The sequence below is a fragment of the Canis lupus genome, chromosome 5 (genome assembly GCF_003254725.2).
Source record: "Canis lupus dingo isolate Sandy chromosome 5, ASM325472v2, whole genome shotgun sequence".
NCBI lineage: Eukaryota > Metazoa > Chordata > Mammalia > Carnivora > Canidae > Canis > Canis lupus.
In genome coordinates, this window is record NC_064247.1 from 33,292,945 (window position 1) to 33,313,856 (window position 20,912).

Here is a 20,912-nt window from a genome sequence, read left to right on the forward strand (position 1 = left end):
TATTCCCCTGTGGGTACCTGTAGAGCACCATCTGTTCAATTTAATTTGGAACAACATGGGTCCAGATGAGCAAACCAATCACCTACGTGGTTCTTTTGTGAAAATGCAAGTTCTGGGACGCGGGTGGCTCAGTGGTTGAGTGCCTGCCTTGGGCTCAGGTTGTGATCCTAGGGTCCTGGGATCGAGTCCCGCATCGGGGTCCCCACAGAGAGCCTGCTTTTCCCTCTGCCTGTGTCTCTGCCTCTCTCTGTGTGCCTTTCATGAATGAATGAATAAATAAAATCTTGAGAAAAAAAAAGAAAATGCTCATTCTGATTCAGTAGCCCTGGGGTGGGGCTGAGATCTGCATTTCCAACTCCCTGGTTATGACTCATGCTCAGTAACTCTGACATCTAGAACACACTGTCCACAAGGTCTCAGTTCTGTGCACTACAGGAGGTGGAAGAGGGCTCTGCCCTCGGGACTTGCAGCTTTCTGGAGTAAAATATCACTGAAATGTCTCCCATATGGGTTAAGGTGTGAGTCCACTTGCTGGGTGAGTTTGGACAAGCTGTGTGACCTCTTAGGGTCTCAGTTTCCTGATCTGTAAAATGGGAAGAGGGGCGCCTGGCTGGCTCAGTTGGAAGAGCATGTGACTTTTGATCTCGGGGTTGTGAGTTCAAGCCCCACATTGCGTGCAGACATTCCTTAAAAAATAACAACTTAAAAAAAAAGGGGAGATTAACAGCCCCTTCCTTAGAGAGTGGTTTGAAAGTTAAAGCAGGATGTCCTATGGTAAGACACTTAGTACTGTGCCTGACACATAGTAAGCCTCAGCAAGGCTTAGGGTGCACTAAAAGAAGAAGCTAGGCACCCACCCTGGGGGAGTGGTAAATTGGAGGGAATAATCTTTAAAAAAAAAAGATTTTAGGGATTTATGAGTGGTGCTAAGAGGAGCCAAAGCTCATCCTGGCCCTGCCCTCATGCAAGGCTTTGCCTTGGCCTCTATAGCCTCACCCCACTGCTGTGAGGTCCCCAGCCCAGGCTCCTGAGTTTGCCTGCGTGCATTAAATAGGGTGGTGTTTCCACAGCATCTCAAAGGCTCATGGACATTTAGAGACTGACTTCCAGTGCTCTGCTAGATGTTCTGGGGGAATCAGAGACAGATCCACACAGCCTCTACCCTCACTGGGTGTCCCTAGGGAGGTAACCCATCACCATGGAAAAGGAATGGTCAGCCAGTGCAGGGCCTCAGTAGCGGTTCTTAGAAACAGTGCTTCTTCGGGGCGCCCATGTGGCTCAGTCAGTTGAGCATATCAGATCATGACCTCATGGGATCCAGCCCCACATCAGGCTCCCTGCTTGGCGGGGAGTCTGCTTCTCCCTCTGCCCCTCCCATTGCTTGTGCTCTCTCTCTAAAATAAATAAATAAATAAATAAATAAATAAATAAATAAAAATAAAACAAAATAAAATAAAATAAAGTAAAATAAAATAAGGGATGCCTGCATGGCTCAGCAGTTTAGCGTCTGCCTTCGGCCCAGGGCGTGATCCTGGGGTCCTGGGATCAAGTCCTACACCGGGCTCCCTGCGTGGAGCCTGCTTCTCCCTCTGCTTGTGTCTCTGCCTTTCTCTCTCTCTGAGTCTCTCATGAATCAATAAATAAAATACTTTAAAAAGTAAAATAAAAAAGAAACAGTGCTCTTCCTACATAGGGAGACTAAATGATAGCTGCTGTTTGGGGTGAGTCTCCAGACCAGAACCAGACCAGGGTTGTCCAATCTAATATAGATTGAGGAGTGGGCCAGATTTGCAGAGGCAGAGGGGAGGAGGGACAGACAGGGACTCATGGGACCTGTGTGAAGCCTGTTACGCACATTATGTCATTCAAGCGTAAACAGACCTGTGGGTACCGGTGCTAGAATTACCTCCATTTCACAGATGTGGAAAGTGAGACTCAGACCCCAAGAGCTCGTTCAGGCCTCCCAGCTATAAAAGTGATGACGGCCCTCTGCCTTCAGTTCATCCTCTTCTATGCCACGTATGTGCTATGCCAGGTGCTGCGCAGCTCCTACCTTTAGCGAGTGACAGCTTTTCCCTCATTCTTCTCCAAATACAGGGACCAGAGCATACAGGCATGTTGTGACAGGGAGCCTTGAACGCCTGGCTGAGGGTGAGGACCTGATCTCTCTCTCCCCTTCCTCGGGACCATGGAAGGAAGTGTTGCTCGACTCCAGCTCAGTGAGGAGGCTGACAGGATTGCCTCACTTCCAGATGACAGGCCCCAGCCTTCGTGGGCTGAACCCACTTCCTGTCCTTGTGCCTCTTTTGTCATACGGTGATTTCTCATGCTTCCTGTTGACTTCTGCTTGGTTTTCAGCTGGTTCAGCGCTAGGAACCGTGTACTGCTGGTGGTCTGATTGGTGAGGCACGGGACACAGGACCAGGTACCATGGGGTGGTGGGGAGCAGGGGACCGGGGGGGCTCTGACTGGAGGAGGTCTGGGCCAGGTGGGGGTCAGCCTGAGACACTCCAACATGGGGGACTCCTGGTGGCCTGCGGACCTTCTCTCCATCCATGTAGTAGGAGAGACTGTCAAAGGCTGAGGTCAGCTTGTCAAGCTGGTTATGCCTCTGTGGGAGTGACACCAGCCACTTGTTTTGGTGGCTTCCCAGCGCTGCGTTGTCTTTCCACATCCCCCTAAGATCCCATTGCCTTGTTGTTTCTTTTTGCTTCCTGGGCTGCCTCGATGGTATTTTCTAGGCTTGCAGAGAATTTCCTGGGTTCAGACAGGTTTATCTGGGGCTGCCTGAGATATACATAGTCCATGTGATGCTTAACATCACACTGAGCTGACCAAGTTAGAAGATTGCCAGGAGTCCAGGCTCCTTGTTTCACTCATGGCCAAGTTACTCCCCTCTGAACGTGTTTTCTTGTCTACTAAATGTCACAGTGTCTCTGTTTTGTGGGATTTTTGCGATGCTTAAGCAGGACAACGATTATGAAAGTGTTTCATAAACTGTAAGATGATATCCTTAAAGGAGTTGAGGTTACTTTTATTTCATTTTCTAAATGGAACTCAACTTTTTTTTTTTTCTTGGTGCAATAGTCGTTATAAACCCCCACAATACAGAAAAGTGAAAGGTTTTTTGTTTTGTTTTGTTTTTCATGATTTCTGGACTTAAAAATGTATTGTGGTAAAATATACATAACATAAAACATAAAATAACATAACATAAAATGTACCATTTTTAGGTACACAGTTTAGCATCAAGGGCATTCACATTGTTGTGCACCCATCATCATCATCCGTCTCCAGAATTCTGATCATCTTGCAAAACTGAAACTGTCCCCACTAAATACCACCTCCTCACTCTCTTTTTCCCCAGCTTCTGGAAACCACTGTTCTGCTTTCTGTTTTTGTGAGTTTGACGACTCTAGGAACCTCATATAAATAGAATCATACAGTATTTGTCCTTTCGTGACTGGCTTATTTCACTTAGCCTAATGCTCTCAAGGTTCACCCTTATCGTAGTATGTGTCACAACTGCCGTTCCTTCTCAGGCTGAGTATGATCCTATTGTATGTATAGACACCATTCAGTTAAGTCATTTGTATGTTCATAGACACTTAGGTTGCTTCCACCTCTGGCTATTGTGAATAATTCTGCTAGGACCATGAGTTCACAAATATCTGTTTGAGTCTCTGCTTTCCATTCTCTTGAGTATATGCCCACAATTGGAATTGCTGGGATCATATGGCAGTTTTATTTTTAATTTTTAATTTTTTGAGGAATTGTGTTACTTCATACATAGTGGCTGCATTGCTTTATAATCCTACCAGTAGCACACAAGGGTTCCAATTTCTCCACATTCTTGCTGACACTTGCCACCTTCTGTGTTTTTGATAGTAGCCATCCTATTGAGTGTGCAGTGGTATCTTACTGCAATTTTGATTTGCATTTCCGTAGTAATCAGTGATGAGTAATCAATGATTGCCTAGCACATCATTCCATATGCTTGTTGGCCATTTTTATACATCTTTGGAGAAATGTCTATTTGAGTCCTTCACACATTTTTCAATTGAGTTGTTTCTTGTTGCTGTTGAGTTGTAGGAGTTCTTTAAATATGCTGGAAGTTGACTAGACTTTTAAAACAAATGTTTCTTATGTCAAATTCTGTCCTTTAAACTTTTTTCATTTGAGATGCCTGGGTGGCTCAGTGGTTGAGCGTCTATCTTCAGCTCAGGGCATGATCCCAGGGTCTGGGGATTGAGTTCCTCATCAGGCTCACCATGGGGTGCCTGCTTCTCCCTCTGTGTATGTCTCTGCCTCTCTCTGTGTCTCTCTCATGAATAAATAAATAAATCTTTAAAAAAGACTTTTTCATTAATATTTGGGTATTGTCTAAGGTTAATTTATAAATATCTACCTTGCCCTTTTTAAAAAATTTTTATTTATTTATGATAGTCACAGAGAGAGAGAGAGAGGCAGAGACATAGGCAGAGGGAGAAGCAGGCTCCATGTACCGGGAGCCCGATATGGGATTCGATCCCGGGTCTCCAGGATCCCGCCCTGGGCCAAAGGCAGGCGCCAAACCGCTGCGCCACCAGGGATCCCTACCTTGCCTTTTTTAAAAAAATATTTTATTTTATTTACTTATTTATTAGAGAGAGAGAATGTGAGAGCTCATGAGCATGAATAGCAGGAGGGAGAGAGGGAAAGGGAGAAGTATTGTTCTCTGAGCTATCTACTTTATTATTATTATTACCTTCATTTTACATTTCATTTTGTCTATGTTTTCCCCCCTGGAGTTGATGGTTGCCTCAATTTTTCATTTTCTTAGTTTTCACATACATATCAATGTTTCCTCTCCAACAGGGCTTTAAAATTTTTCTCAATAGGATCAGAGAGGTCAGACAATCTCTCTGTTTTCATCTTGTTTTCAACTGCCACATATTTTAATTTCAACTCTCATCAAAATCAAAATCAAAAGGTTTTTGTCTTGCTCCTTTTTGTAACACCATGTTCTTGTTTTATGGATGTAGTGATACCTTTATTTCTCAGAAGATATTAAAGTTTTTCTTTTTCCAGTTTACTTCTGCTTCCTCCATTGTATCTACTACTCTTGAATTTCTTTTGTGTGATTTTGTTCTTTTTTCACATTGGAGGCTTTTTCAGTGTTTGGTGGTTCCTTGCTACACGTTCATTTTTATGATCAAGGAACTATAAGCTGATTGGAGGCTCTGTGTGTACGGGGATTGGGCAGGTGGGAGGGGGTCTAGTTGGCTGTTGGGCTTCTCTGTCAGGTAATCCAGAGCAGACCATGTGGTTGGGAGACCTCTCTTGAGCCAGTTGGGTTCTGTTGAGAAAAACTCTCTGATCTCCTGCCTGGGGGTACAAGTCAGGCTGCAGGCATTCTGGGAGGCTGTCAGGGGAAGGAAGCTGGGATCTCATCATTCTATATGCAGCCTTCGAAGAATCTACCTTCCCTCCATCTGCCTTCTCTTTGTAGCATGGTGACTTAGCCTTGCCCTCCAATGTGGCCCAGTGTCCCCTGGTCTGGAGCTTCTCTGGTTTAGTTTCTCTAGAGTAAACGTCCTCCTCCTGCTAGAGTGAGTGACTTGTCATTGCCTAGGCTGTGAAGTCAGCCTCTAAAATGCTTTGTAAACATACCATAATTTCAACAGATCTTCCCCGCCCCACCACACCTTCTAATGCAGCTGCCACCTCCAATTCCCGAGCCTGCCTGTGGGTCAGAGGCATAACACTTTTTGCTTATGGTTGGCATTCGGTTTCCAGCCTTCTCTGATCCACTCCATCAGCTACCACTCACCAGTCTAACTTTCCATTTTCTAAGATCCTGTTAACACCTTGTGTCCATCATTGTCTTCTCTTCTGTACTGCGTCTTGGTGGATTTATGCCTTTTAGAATTCTTGTCCTTTTTTGTGATTTTTTCCTTTTTTTTAAAGATTTTATTTATTTATTCATGAGAGACACACAGAGAGAGGCAGAGACACAGGCAGAGGGAAGAGGCTCCCTGTGGGGAGCCCAATGAGGGACTTGATCCCAGGACCCTAGGATCACTACCTGAGCCAAAGGCAGTTGCTCAACCACTGAGCCACCCAGGCACCCTTTTGTGGTGTTTCAAGAGGAAGTGAAGATACAAGTATTCAATCCACATGGTAACTGCGATGGTTATAACATTTGCACTCACCAGCATTATACAAAAGCATTGGCTTTCGCATACTTTTAACAACAATGAGCATTATCGTTTATTTTAAACTTTGCTAATCTGATAAGCAAAATGATATCTCATTGTTATTCTAATTTACATGTTCAAAACTTACTAACGATATGGTTGAGTATCTTCCCACATATTTATTGGCTATTTGTGTTTTTTTTCTTCTAAACCACTTATTTATATCCATTGCTCATTTTTCTAGTGGGGTAGCAAAATTGTTAAATTGTTGGTATATGGCCAGCTCTGTAAAGAGCTCTTATATATTCAGTCTCAGAGAACAGGCTTCAGAAAACAGTGGATTTTAATGACTGTGTATACAATTTTAAATGATATTTTTCCTCTCCCTTTGATTAAGAAAATAACCTGTAGGGGTGCCTGGGTGGCTTGGTCGATGAAGCATCCAACTCTTGATCTCAGCTCAGGTCTTGATCTCAGGGTTTTGAATTCAAGGCCAGCATTGGGTTCTACACTGAATGTGGAGCCTACTTAAAAAAAAGGAAGGAAGGAAGGAAGGAAGGAAGGAAGGAAGGAAGGAAGGAAAGAAAGAAAGAAAGAAGAAAGAAAGAAAGAAAGAAAGAAAGAAAGAAAGAAAGAAAGAAAGAAATCTGTGTTCACTATGGCAAATTTGGAAAATATAGATGAACAAAAGAGAAAACACGAATCACCTTTTCTATAGTTATGTGCTTATAAAAGAGCCATTTTAATGTGTATTCATGTTTTCAACTTACTAAGCACAATGTCCTTGTATTGTTATACATTGTTGTATGACATCATTATTAGTGGTAACATGGTATTCCATTGTATAGGTATATGATCGTTTATTTAGTCAATACCCTATTGATGGACATTTAAGTTCTTTTGGGTTAAAATCTTCACTAACAAGTTCTCCTTTTGATCATGACCTCATCTAAGCTTGTTGCTACTGTATTATCTGCTTAGCAATCTCTTTTTTGGAGGGGGGAAGGATAAAAGGCAAACTTTAATCCTTTCCTAGTTAAATGATTACTAATTCCAAATCAGTGTATACGGACTCACAGAGATTTTCAAGCACTTTGTCTGTTTTTTTTTTTTTTTTTTTTTTTTTTCCTGTGAGTTGGAGGAAGAGATGGAGAAAGGTCACTGGGGGTTCTCCTTAGATTCCTCCACAGATTTCACCCCAGGTGAACAGGATGGAGGGCAAAAGACTAGGGAAGAGGGATGTTTGTAATGATGAGACAACAGTAACATATCAGGCAGGTGTCTGAAGAAATCATCCAAGAAGTACTATCTTAAGAGAGAAAATCAGAAAGAATGAATTGATCTGAGCATGGAAGAAACCTGAATCTTGTCCCTGAGCCTGTCACCAACTGTGTTTCCTCAGGCAGACTGCTCAGCCTCTCTGGGTTCCCTACCCTCCTTCCTCATCTCTGGTGGATTTTTAAGTTCTCCTGTATCTTCCAAGGCACTATGAATACAGACTTTTCACACCTGCCGTGTGATCTGGACACGCTACTTACCTTCTCTGAGACTTGGTTTTCTCATCTGTAATGTGGGAACACTAATAGCTACTTCATAGAGTTGCTGTGAATGGATGTTTGGCAAGCACTTATCACAGGGCCTTCCCATACCAAGTATCCAATAAATGAAAGCTATTTTTATTGCACGCCGATCGTTATGTAAGAAAGGGTAATTATTCCATCCCACACTGTGTGGATGGAAAAGAACTTTGTCATCTCAAAAGTGGTTTTCAAAGTGCAGTCTGCAGCTGGGACAGATGCCAACGAGTCCAGTATAAAGTCACCACTGGCCACTGACCTTCCTTTTCAGATCATTCTTCCCCAGGGCTTGGACACTGTCCAGATGCAGGCCAAGTAGACATGCGACTGTTGAACACAGATAAGTGGAATGCACGAATGTTGGTGGACAGGGGATGTAATAGGAATCTCCACTTTCTAAATATAAAATATCCATGAGTGTAACAGGAGGGCACCTGAGCACGAGGTGATATGAATCACCAACGTAGGGATGCTATTAAAAAACTGACACACTTTCAAGTTGTGATGAGTGAGCACGGAGCAGGGGGAAGAAATTGTGGGTGTGGCTGAAATTTTGCTCTTTGCGGCTATACATTCTTGGACAAATTACCCTTTTCTGTAAAACCAGCAGGCTGGATTCTATCTTTGTTCCCCAAAGAGTGTCCTTTATATGACTGGTAGCAGGCAAAGTGATGTTACATGGCACAGACATGGACACTTGACATTTTATTTTATTTTATTATTTTATTTTTTTAAATATTTTTATTTAGTTATTCATGAAAGACACAGAGAGGCAGAGACACAGGCAGAGGGAGAAGCAGACTCTCTGTGGGGAGCCCGATGCAGGACTCAATCCCACGACTCTGGGATTACAACCTGAGCCAGAAGCAGATGCTCAACCACTGAGCCATCCAGGTGCCCCGACACTTGACATTTTAATTGTTACGTATTTATTTTTCGGAATACTAGGGAAAATAGGACTGGGATCAATTCCAGGATTTCATAGATATGATTATTTAGGATGAGGCTAATGAAGGATTTAGGTCTATTTTTTTTTAAAGTGAGTTAATTTAGGGATGCCTGGGTGGCTCAGTTGGTTAAGCATCCAGTTCTTGATCTCACCTCAGGTCTCGATCTTGGTGTTATGAGATCAAGACCCATGTTGGGCTCCATGCTGGGCATAGAGCCTACTTAAAAACTAAAAAGGACTCAATTCAAAGAAAATTCAAAGATGATATGCAGAAATGGCAAATATTGTGAAGAGTGTAAAATGCGAACATCAGATGTGGTAGCCAGAATAATAGCCCCCCAAAGATGTCCACACCTGAACCCCCAGAACCTATGTGTTGCCTTATATGGCAAGAAGGGCTTTGCTGAGGTGGTGAAAGCTTTTGAAATGGGGAGATTATTCTGAGATATCAACATGGGCCCCACGTAATCGAAAGGTACTCATGAGAAGAAGGTGGGGGGGCGGTGATGGTCAAAGTCAGATAAGGCAACGTGACCCCAGAAGTGCTGCTGGAGAGAGGTGGCCACCAGCAGGAACCAGCCCTGCCAACACCTTGATTTTATCCCTGTAAGTCTCATTTTGGATGCCTGACTTCCCGCAACTGTAGGAGGATACAGTAGTGCTGTTTAAGCCACTAAGCATGTGGTAATTTGTTAGAGTGGCCGCAGAAGTCGAATACACCCGACGTGGGATGCCCTTGGAAGTGGTTCATTCTGCAAGGTCAGAGACTCTCTAGAGCATAGCAAAGGAACTTGACAGGAGAATTAGACTCCTCAGTTGCCTGCCCGCACTGAAGGAGGAGGGGCCTGACCCTGCCATGACTGTAGGGTAAATTGGCCCGGGAGAGGCAGGGATCTCACCTCCCCCGTGAGGGTGCTGGGCACCTAGAGGGCAGGACTCGTCCTGACTCATGGGAGCTGCCAACAACCTGCTCGTTTTACAGAGAAAGAACCCGAGACTCTCAAGATGTGGGCAAAATCACCTGTGATGGGGCCCAATTTGACGGAGTAGAAGAAATTCCTGGATGTCTAAGGTGGTGGGAGGGAAGGGCTCCAGGCAGAGGCTGCAGGTTCTCACACCAGGGTGAGGAGACCTGAGAAGGGGCGGGGCTCTGGCTGGGGGTAGAGGGTGGGTCCTTCCACCCTTTGATGCCTTCTCTGTGTGTCTGGGCCTCTTGTTCTCACAGCCCTGCCTCTAATATCTTTTTATCAGGGTTTTAATAACTGTCCTGTCAACACATGACTTTTGAAAATCGTTGAAACAGCAACATGCTTGGGGAAAAGGCTTTCCTGTCCTCCTCTTCCCCCACTCTGCTCTAACCCACACCTGGGTCCTGCAGCCAGCATTTAAATCAACATCTTCTCTGCCTGGCCCACTCTCCTCCAAAGGACATGAATTTCATGGCAGGCACATTTCTACCGTGATTTTTTTTTTTAAAGATTATTTATTTATTTATGAGAGACACACAGAGAGGCAGAGACACAGGCAGAGGGAGAAGCAGGCTCCCTGCGGGGAGCCCGATGCGGGGCTCAATCCCAGGACCCTGGGATCACAACCTGAGCTAAAGGCAAATGCTCAACCAGTGAGCCACCCAGGTGTCCCTCTACCATAATTAACACAAAACCTGGGATGTTTCATTCTGCACTATTTGTGAGTCAAAATCAGCCTCCGTGGAGCATACACTCCTGAAAAAAGCCCAATCTAATTTCGAGCAGAAAATGTTTCTCGTGTTCAGATCACAAACTCCTCTTCTTCAGTCTGCAAAGTGGACATCGGGACCTGCTCTGCATTATACTGGGTAGGGATGGATGAAGGCTAGTGGCAATTTCCTCCAAGATCCCAGGGACTCAGGTTAGTTTATAATTTTTTTAAAATAACACTTTTAAAAAACAGATTTTTATTTATTTATTCATGAGAGACAGAGAGAGAGAGACAGAGACACAGGCAGAGGGAGAAGCAGGTTCCATGCTGGGAGGCCGATGTGGGACTCCATCCTGGGACTCCAGGATCATACCCTGGGCCAAAGGCAGGCTCTATACCGCTGAGCCATTCAGGGATCCCAAGTTAGTTTATAATTATACATGGTCAGGGTATTGTTCCCCTTATTGAGACTCCTCCCCGCCACCTCCCACCCCCCCACAGAAAAGCAATCCTCACGTTCCAGGTTAGTTCCAGGTAGTTCCAGGTACCTCCAAGGTAGTTCCACCATTCAAAATCCCAAATATCATTATGTTGTCAGTTAACAGGTATTTAGGTGATACAAAGTTGAAAAAGATTGTAGGGTGGAAACTGATTATGTACATGCTTATGGGAGGGAATCACATCAGATTGGGCCAATCAGGGAGTCTTAGCAGAAGAAGGTATTTCCTAAGATCAGTGCCACACCACTAGGAGCCCCCCTATTTTTTAAAAAAGATTTTATTTATTCATGAAAGACACACACAGGGAGAGAGAAGAGACACAGGCAGAGGGAGGGAGAAGCAGGCTCCCTGCGGGGAGCCTGATGTGGGACTCTATCTTGGGTCTCCAGGATCAGGCCCCCCGGCTGAAGGTGGCGCTAAACCACTGAGCCACCCAGGCTGCCCAGGAGCCCCCCTATTAAAACTTACTGATCCCAGTGTGTCCACATCACTCTTGTATCTGCTGGAAAGACTTGGCTGCAAGGATGGAGTTTAAAAAGGTCCTAAAGCCACAGACTGGATAAAATCACTTGCAAAGAATTTTGAGGAAATTAGCTTAAGTGTGGCTGCTTTCTTATGTTTTTTTAAATTAAAAAAACATACATTTAATCATTTTTGGTTCAAAGGTACAGAAAAGAAACAAAAAAGGAAGGAAGAGCAGATGACAGAGAGAGAAAGAGAAAAAATATATAACCTGTGATCTCATCTCCCAGAGCTGGCCACTGTTAACATCATCTACCTTTCCAAACTTTTCTATGTTTAACGTACACATGTTTTTCTCCTCCTCCTCCTCCTCCTCCTCCTCCTCCTCCTCCTCCTCCTCCTCCTCCTCCTTCTTCTTCTTCTTCTTCTTCTTCTTTTCTTTTACAATAGTGGGATTGTATTACACATATTGTTAACTGCTTTGTTCATTTAAGGGCGTATCTGTGAATATCTTTTGTTTTTAAATATTCGTCAGTAACATTGTTACCAATTGTGTACTGTGGTATGGTGGGGCAATCACATCATTCCACTCAACTCACTTCTTTGCCTAGTTTGCTTCCAAATTTTTGCTAAACAATGCCTTGATGAAAATCCTAATGGAAAAATCTTTGCACACATCCTTGCTATTTCTCTTCGGATAAATTCCGAGGGGAGGCTGGATCACAGGGGTTGCGCATTTTAAAGTTTTTAATTCCTGCTGCTAAGCTGTGTACCAGAAAAGCTCTCACCTAGGGACACCCCCTGGGCGCTGCACACGGCAGTACTAATTTTTATGTGCTCTCATCTGCATATTGGAGTCTACTGTTTTAAAATCTCATACATTTGTTGGATGAAATATGGAATCTCTTCCTTACTGCTGCCCTTCTTCTTCTTCTTCTTCTTCTTCTTCTTCTTCTTCTTCTTCTTCTTCTCCTTCTCCTTCTTCTTTAAAAGAAACTCTCTGGAGCTTCTCCAGATATTTTTCTTTTTTTTTTTGATATGAGAGAGAGAGAGAGAGAGAGAGAGAGCGCAGGGGGGAGGAGCAGGGGGAGAAGTCAAGAAGCAGACTCCCCAATGAGCAAGAGCCTGACGTGGGACTCCATCCCAGGACCCTAAGTTCATGACCTGGGCTGAAGGCAGATGTTTAACCGACTAAGCCACCCCAGCACCCACCTTCTTTGCTGTTCTATTTGGAATGCTTTTGATTAGCAGCAAGGTGAATATGATATGCGCATTAGTCACCTGTATTTTTAAATTTTGTGAGCTGCTTCTTCTTGCTTATTTTGTTTTATGGGAGAGTTCTTTACTGGAGTTCTAAATAATAAAAAGTGATTTGATTAAAGGAAGAAAAAAGAAGGGGCACCTGGGTGGCTCAATTGGTTGAGTATCTGACTCTTGATTTGGACTCAGGCCATGATCTCAGGGTTGTGAGATGGAGCCCTGCGTCGGGCTCTGCGTGCAGCAAGGAGCCTGCCTGAGATTCTTTCTTTCCCTCTTTCTCTGCCCCTCCCCTTGCTTGAGCGCTCTCTCTCTCAAATAAATAAATAAATAAATAAATAAATAAATAAATAAAATCTTAAAAAAAACAATAAAAAAAAGAGGAAGGAGCAGCTGAGAGCAAAGAAAATATCTCAGAACTTAAAAACATTCGTCGCAGGGTATTTGTTCATTCAACAATTAAGCACCTGCTACGTGCCAGGTGCTGTCCTAAATGCCCCCTGAAATATAAAATATTAAAAATTCTAGCCTCTTTGTTTCTCCTCAGTACTTATCACTACCTGATGGGCTAATGTGTCTCTCTTTTCTGTTTCCTGTCTTTTCTGTGAGCTTGTGTCATTAACTGCTCTATTCCTGGATCCTAGAACAGGGAGGGCACTCAAAAGACGATCTGTTGAATGCTTGCGTGCATGATCATTCAGTCCTGGTAACTTTGACTCACTGGCTTCCCCAGTAATGGGAATTTGGCTGAAATTGCCTAATATGATTGGCTCAGCTTGGTAAGAAACACTCCATTTCTTTTCAGCCTTGTCATTTCATCAGAATGGTTTGGGAGTGAACAAAACCAGTGCCACCTTGCCTGTGTAAAGGTATGTGAGGAGATCTTTTGTCTGGGGATGGTCACATTGTTTATGTAGGTGTGATGTCAATAGCCCTTGGGGTTGCCAGGTGTTAACCATGCTAGCAATTAACAATGTCGTGCCATCCTCTCCTGCGGAGGCAGCTATCACTCAGGGGTGTGGGTAGTGACACAAGGGGCCGGCTGGTTGGGAGCCAGGGCTGACAGTGAAGACAGAAGCTTGGGGGGAGTGGAGGCTCTGAAGCCAGGAACGCCACAAGGCTTCAGATAGTTCCAGAACGGGAGGAAGCCCACAATTCAGGTAGGTTGCTGGGGAATAATTAGGGCAGCTCCAAGAGATTCATGGGAGCATGGCAGGATATCAGGTTCCATTAATGGGGAGGAAAAAAAGGCTAAGCAAAGACTTTTTTAAAAAGATTTTATTTATTTCTAAGAGACACACAGAGAGAGGCAGAGACACAGGCAGAGGGAAAAGCAGGCTTCCTGTGGGGAGCCCGATGTGGGACTCGATCCCAGGACCCCAGGGTCACGCCCTGAGCCGAAGGCAGATGCTCAATCACTGAGCCACCCAGGTGCCCCAGAAGTGGGTATTCTTAAATCAGACATGAACTGGTTATCATGCCTTATCTTAGAAGGGGGAATTTATCATCTGACCGAAGGCTGGGCATTCTGTAGACCACTTAGCAAGTGGTTCACCCAATCGGTATTTATTGGCTGCCCACTCTATGCCAGGCACTGTGATAGAAAGTAAGATGAGCTTCTCTATCTAGGGCATTGGCATACATTATTATGTTCTTAATTCCACATCTCTGTTGCATTTTATATAGCAGTCTTCTATTTTAAGGGTCTTGTCAGTTTTATAGAGAAGACGATCCCATGACATTAAGCCCGATATTCCCTCTGGGAGCAGCCCCTGCCACACCTTATGCTCTTACCCTGGGCATCTTTCTTCATAGCATCTGTCATGATCTGACAGAAATAAATTGATCTGTTTGCTTATTATCCATCTTCCCCATTAGAAGATAAGCTCTGTGGAGGTGGGGTGCTTTTGATAGTGATGACAGCTTGAACCCCAAGGCCTAGAACAGAGCAAGCACTAAACTCCTAGCAGATGAATGAGAGACTTACCTCTCTCTAGAAAACTACTTCTTACCTCAAGGTCCAAGAGTATAATTTTTTTTTGCCCCAGGAGTATAATTTTTTTCAGGAGTATAATTTTTAAATAAAAAACCCTATTATTATTATGACTATTCTTTAAAAAAATATTTATTTATTCATGAAAGATACACAGAGAGAGAGGCAGAGACACAGGCAGAGGGAGAAGCAGGCTCCCTGCAGGGAGCCTGATAGGGGATTTGATCCCAGGACCCCAGGGTCACGCCCTGAGCCAAAGGCAGACACTCAACCAGTGAGCCACCCAGATGTCCCTATGACTATTTTTGTTTAATACAGAAGCAAAATATGTCGCTTTGGGGATTAAAGATGATATAGTCTGGGTTTAAGATTTGGGCTATGGAAAGGCATCATTGCCCATGACCTGAATTACACATCCTTCATCACCGCCTAAGTTCAGCCTTTCAAACTGGTGAAGATCTCTCTCTCTATGGTATTTTTTCCTCAAAATTTGGAGCATTTTCCAGAAAGTTCTATCAGTCTTGTGTTTGGTGTTATGGCCACCAAACCACTAATTCATTCTTTCACTTTTAATTGCAGTACATTTATTATTGTTTTTAAAAGATTTTATTTATTTATTCATGAGAGACACAGAGAGGCAGAGACACAGGCAGAGGGAGAAGCAGGCTCCCTGTGGGGAGCCTGATGCAAAACTCCATCCCAGGACCCCGGGGTCACGCCCTGAGCTGAAGGCAGATGCTCAACCACTGAGCCACCCAGGCGTCCCTAATTGAAACACATCTAACTGAGAGTTTGCTAAATACCTGTTGCTGGAGAATAGTAGGATAATCAATAGTAGGACAGATATCCCCTGTGCTCAATGAGCTTTGACTCCCTGGGGAGAGCTTAGACACCTCCATGACCAAAAAGTCATGTTCAGCAATTCTCCTGTGAACTATGTGGGGTTCTACTTGAATTCAGTGGAAGGAGCACTGATTTGGGGACTTTAGGTATAAGGGAAGGCTTCCTGGAGAAGGTAACTTATGAATGTGACTTCAAAAGGCAGAGAGGAAGGTTGGTTGGCCGGGCTTAGGGAGCAGCTGTAGTCCATAGTGCAGTGGGAGACAATAAGAGGCCCAGAGAGGAAGGGAACTGTTTGGGAGACACAGTGGAGGGTCTAGCCAGACCCAGATAGGTGAACTGCAGGAAGTAGACTGTAGAAGTGGGTTAGAAGGACCTTGAATGCTTGGCTTTGTAGTTTGTACTTTATCACAAAGACAACAGGATGCTGAAACAAGTTTTGGAACCAGTGATGCTCTCTATAGCCAGAGGGATTTTGGCAAAAGTTATTCTGATGGCTGCATGGTCTGAACTGGGAAGATCCAGGAGGAAAATACTGTGAAAATGGATTTGAGAGAGTTGGTGATGGGAGAGTCTACCAGGGTTTGGTGACCTCAAGAGTGAAATGAAAGCTGGGAAAACCCTGGGAAAGGGGATAATTAAGGGGATCGGAGGAGGCCTTTTGTGCCTTAGTAACTAGGTGAGTGTCAACACATTGTCAGAAACATGAAACTTATTTTGGAAATTTCCACTGGGGCAAAGGGAGGATTTGTGTGGGGTTCAGGCAGAGTTGGAGGTGGTGGTGGGATGTCTGGTAGATGTATCCAGCTGGCTTTTAGGAACCAGCCACCCTTTGGGAGTCCCTTGGCCAGCCTGGGCACAAGAGATCTATGCCCTGAAAGGCCAGCAGAAAATATTGGCCAGGGGATCCCTGGGTGGCTCAGTGGTTTGGCGCCTGCCTTTGGCCCAGGGCTCGATCCTGGAGTCCTGGGACGGAGTCCCGCGTCGGGCTCCTGGCATGGAACCTGCTTCTCCCTCCTCCTGTGTCTCTGTCTCTGTCTGTCTCTCTCTCTCTGTGTGTGTCTATCATGAATAATAAATAAACAAATCTTAAAAAAAAGAAAATATTGGCCAAAAAATTATGGAGAGATTATTAGGCTGAATCAAACCTTTGATTATGATCTCTGCTTACCTGATTCAATGGAGGGTTACATGGATCCCATCTCTCCAGCGTTTTCAAGGCAGGCCTGCAGGGAGCAGGTCTTTTGTGTGTGATGTGGCTGGAGTCCTACATTCTCATTAGCTGGAGTTTTCATTTGTGGCCAAACTTCTCCTAAGGCAACTGGTCAACCCCTACCTCCCCCAGTAGAAACTGGCCTCTGTTTCCCGAGTCTCTGAGGGGGTGGGAGGGAAGGTGAGATTCTGTGCATGCTCTCAGGGACTGTGATATTGACCCCTTTGGCTCCAAAGACCCGAAGAGGACCTTGTGCCAGGACCCATGCCTCAGGAAACCCCTACTAAACTACTAACCCCCCCTAGTTTATGAAGGCAGAAGATGCAGCAACCTCACTCATCTCTTTTACATTTACAAAGCTGATTTTGTCACTTCTGTTCCCCTCCGAGACTGCTTTCTGGCTTCACTTCCACTTTACTTTTCCTGGAAGGGCATAGTGGAAACAGGGAGTGGGGCAAAGGTTGTTGACTATTACTTGGGAGAAAGCGCAACAGCACAGTGGAAGATCAGTAAAGGGCTTTGATATTATTTATTGAGAGCCTGGCCAGGCAGAGCCCATTCATTAAGATGGGGCCAATGCACGAGTCCTGACAAACACCAGTTCTGGATCCAGACTGAGTAGGAGGGGTGGTGGCCTGCAAGATGACGCCAACATTTTCTGCAGGGCCTGGCCTGCCATTAGGTGACTCAGTGTATTTCCCAGGACTTCAGCCAGGAGGTGGGGACAAGACTCGAAGACTCTGTTTTTTCCTCTCCGGGTGGGACTGCTATATCTTGGCTCCAGGTCCACAGGAAGGCCTCCCTGCCTAATTATCTCTCTGCCTGTGATCTCATCGGTCAGACCACAGCTTTGACCAGGGAAGCAGAGCCTCAGACCTGAAAGAGCTTCCGCAGTGTCCCACAGGTCACTGGGCTTGGACACTTAGTTTAAACTCCAGCTTGGGTTTAGACTCCAGGTCCTCTGGGCCTCACTTTGAGGTAATAATTCCAGCTGCTTGTGAGGACTGAGGAAGGCAATTTATGTAAAGCACTTAGCACAGTGCTCTAGCCCAATAAATGGTAGTTATTGTGAACAGATCCTTAGTTGAGTGGCAGTATAGTAGTGGTTAATAGTGTGGTTTCTGGAATGAAACCATCCAGACATCTGGGTTTGGATCTTGAGTCCTCTTTTATATTTTATTCTTTTTCTAGTTGATTGACCTTGGGCAACACCATTTTGCTGACTCTCTGTTTCCTCATTGGTAAAATGGGATTTAAAAAAAAATTTCATCTGTTTATTCATGAGAGACACACACAGAGAGACACACACAGAGAGAGAGGCAGAGACACAAGCAGAGGGAGAAGAAGGCTCCCTGCAAGGGGCCCGATGTGGGACTTGATCCCAGATCCCGGGATCATGCCGTGAGCCGAAGGCAGACACTCAATGGCTGAGCCACTCGGGCGTCAATAAAATGGGAATTCTAACAGTACCTATTTCACAGGGTCGTTGTGTGGATTAAATTATGCACACCAAACTTTCACATCATTGCCAGTGCATACACACAGCACAACAAAAGTGGACTACTCTTACTGTCATTATCATGATCTTCTCAAGCCTCTATCTTTCAGAGTCTAGCTCAACATGCCATCCTTCTCATAAATCCCATTCATCACATCTCCAATTTTTATTGATTTGGACCCCTCTTCCAGTCCATCTTGCATGGTTCTCATTTATGTCCATTTGCCTCAAAAAACATAACTGGATCTCCCACCCTCACCTTGCTTTTGCCTTGAGGCCTGTCTTTCACATGATTACCGTGTCCAAAAAACCCACAGATCCAATTCTGAGAGCATTGACATCAGAGATAATTACACTGCACGTTATGCAGTAAAAGTTCCTAGAGGTGTTTTTAAAACAGCTCTACTCAAGTTTCTGCTCCCCAAGCAGTTGCTCATCCTCACCTCTCTACTTTTTTTTTTTTTAATTTTTATTTATTTATGATAGTCACAGAGAGAGAGAGAGGCAGAGACACAGGCAGAGGGAGAAGCAGGCTCCATGCACCGGGAGCCCGACGTGGGATTCGATCCCGGGTCTCCAGGATCACGCCCTGGGCCCAAGGCAGGCGCTAAACTGCTGCGCCACCCAGGGATCCCTCACCTCTCTACTTTTTGAGCTGAGTACCCCCTCAGCCCTCTTCCGTCTCAAGTCCCCTATAGATGTGAGAGTCTTCAGGGGCCCCAGGGGGAGAAAACCACTAATAACATACAGTTAGAGATGCAAAATATATAAGGGGATGTATTTGTATGCCCCTCAACGAGTCCATTCACTCTGATCAGCAGGTATCTGAATGCCCACTGTGTGTCCAAGCTCCTTGGACGGGGTGGGGGATGGGGGGCTCAGCCCTCGTGGAATATACAATGTGCCAGAGGGAGACAAGTCGGGGCGTGCAATGTCAGCTGGAGGGAGTGCCGTCAACACCGTGCAGGCCTCGGTGGGAGTGACGAGGGGGACCGGGGTGCTGGGGGTGCGCTCCGAGGTGAGTCCTTATAAACGAGCTCCCTGAGACTCACACTCGAAGGGCCTCGCTGGCTGTAAGACGGGGAGGCAGGAGGGTGTCACCCCTCGGGGGGGCGGCGCCTCCCCGGAACAGCGCACCGCTTTCGGGGGAAACCGCGAGGCCCGGGAGCGCCTGCGCAGAGGCCGCCGCCTGCCGGACGTCAGCGCGCCGCGCCCGCGCGCCCTCTCCCCGCGTCGCAGCCCCGCCCCGGCCGCGCGCGCTCTCGCGCATGCTCCGGGCCCCGCCCCCGTGCGTCACAGAATGGCCTCGGACCCCTGGCGGCCCCTGACGTGTCGGGGAGGAGCCGGCGCCGAGGTGCGCGGAGGGAAGCCCCGGGCCGCGGAGGGGAGCGGAGCCGAGCGGCTGGGCGGGCCTGGCCGGGCCAGCGGAGCGGAGACGTCGGTCGAGCGGCGGCGAACATGCGCTTTTGACACATTGGAGGTGAGCGGGCGGTGCGGGGCCGCTCCCGAGGGGTCGGGTCGGGCGGCGCCGCCGAGGCCTGTCCCCGGGGAGCCGGCCGGGCCCGCGGGCCGGGGCCCGGGCTCTGGGGGCGGCCGGGCCGGGGCGGCTGTTCCAACCGCTCTAACTGCCCGCCCCGGTGCGCGGTGTGGCCCCGGGAGCCGGGCGCGGGCGCGGGCGCGGGCGCAGGCCGGGACGTGGCGCCGCGGGCCGGGGCGCTGGTGGCCGCGGCGCGCCCAGCCCTCCCCCGCCTCCTCCGCGGCTGCCCTCGGCGGCCAGGGCGGCCAGGGCTCGGGCCGGCGCGGATTCCCGGCGCCCGGGGCCTCTCCCGGCGGGGGCGGCGGCGGGGGCGTCCCCGTGACTCCCCGCCCCTCCTGGAGTTGGCAAAAGTGTCCCCGCACCGGGGACAGTTTCGGGCTCTCTGTGCTCGCCGCCTTCTTCTTCTTCTCCTTTTTTTTTTCTTTTGCTCGTAAGCAACCGAAGTAACCTTTTAAGTTTTGCGGAGGAAGTGAGGGGTTCTTTCGGTGCCGATAATGACATTACAATTCTGCAGCGCCTTGACGCATTTCAGAACACTCCTTGCCGTCTCTTGAATCTCATCATCCTGTGCTTGTGCCTGATTGTGTGACCTCCATTTGACGGGTGGGGAAATTGAGCCCCGGCGGGGGGTAGGGGTGGGGCTGGGGGAGGAAGTAATTTATACGGTGCTTTGGATGCTACCAGTTGGCGAACGGCTTCGTTTGGATGGGATTTTACATTTTTGCTTCGAAATTACGGTGTGTGTGTGTGTTTGTGATTTTTATACCCTTCTCAGCAAGAAAAGCACGGCAGAAAATTGGACCTGACGAAAATTTGCTAGAACCTAGTAGAAGATGCTTTCGAATATTTTTTGAGCAGACTCATCTGGGATGAGAACTGCTACTCGCTCATCAAGAGAATCCTACTCTGTCTGAAACCAGCTCTTGGGTCGCTGGCTGATTGTTCTGCGTGAAAAATTGTGCTGCTCTTGATCCACTTCTGAAGTAGGGTAATGCCTTTGCTAAATCATGAGGTGCGGTAAACGCAACCTTAAGTCGTGGGTTGAAGAGAAGTAAAAGGGGAGCGGAGGAAGGTAACTCTTACAAATTTTTATTACAACTAATATTTAAAATTGGGAGATTATAAGGAACAAAGAAGACCTTGGGTGGCTCTGGTTGGAGGTTGACTTGGTCCACATAGTTGCTAAATCTTACAAAGCTATTCTTTTTCAGTTCAATGTAGACTCCT

General features: G+C 46.4%; 1 protein-coding gene across 7 annotated transcripts in view; it reads left to right on the plus strand.

Moving 5' to 3' along the window:
• The first annotated feature begins 2,308 nt into the window (after nucleotides 1-2,308).
• NDEL1 (nudE neurodevelopment protein 1 like 1) overlaps nucleotides 2,309-20,912 on the plus strand; it is a 79,284-nt gene continuing 60,680 nt past the window's right edge. For 4 of the 7 annotated variants that reach the window (XM_035717135.2, XM_025428411.3, XM_035717141.2 and 1 more), the window contains exon 1: nucleotides 19,451-19,628. The gene's annotated coding sequence lies outside the window, so the exon portion shown is untranslated. Of the gene's footprint in view, nucleotides 2,426-13,409; nucleotides 13,474-13,624; nucleotides 13,765-19,450; nucleotides 19,629-20,912 lie in introns of those variants that run through there. The other 3 variants (XM_035717136.2, XM_035717137.2, XM_035717138.1) reach the window with 3 other exon arrangements.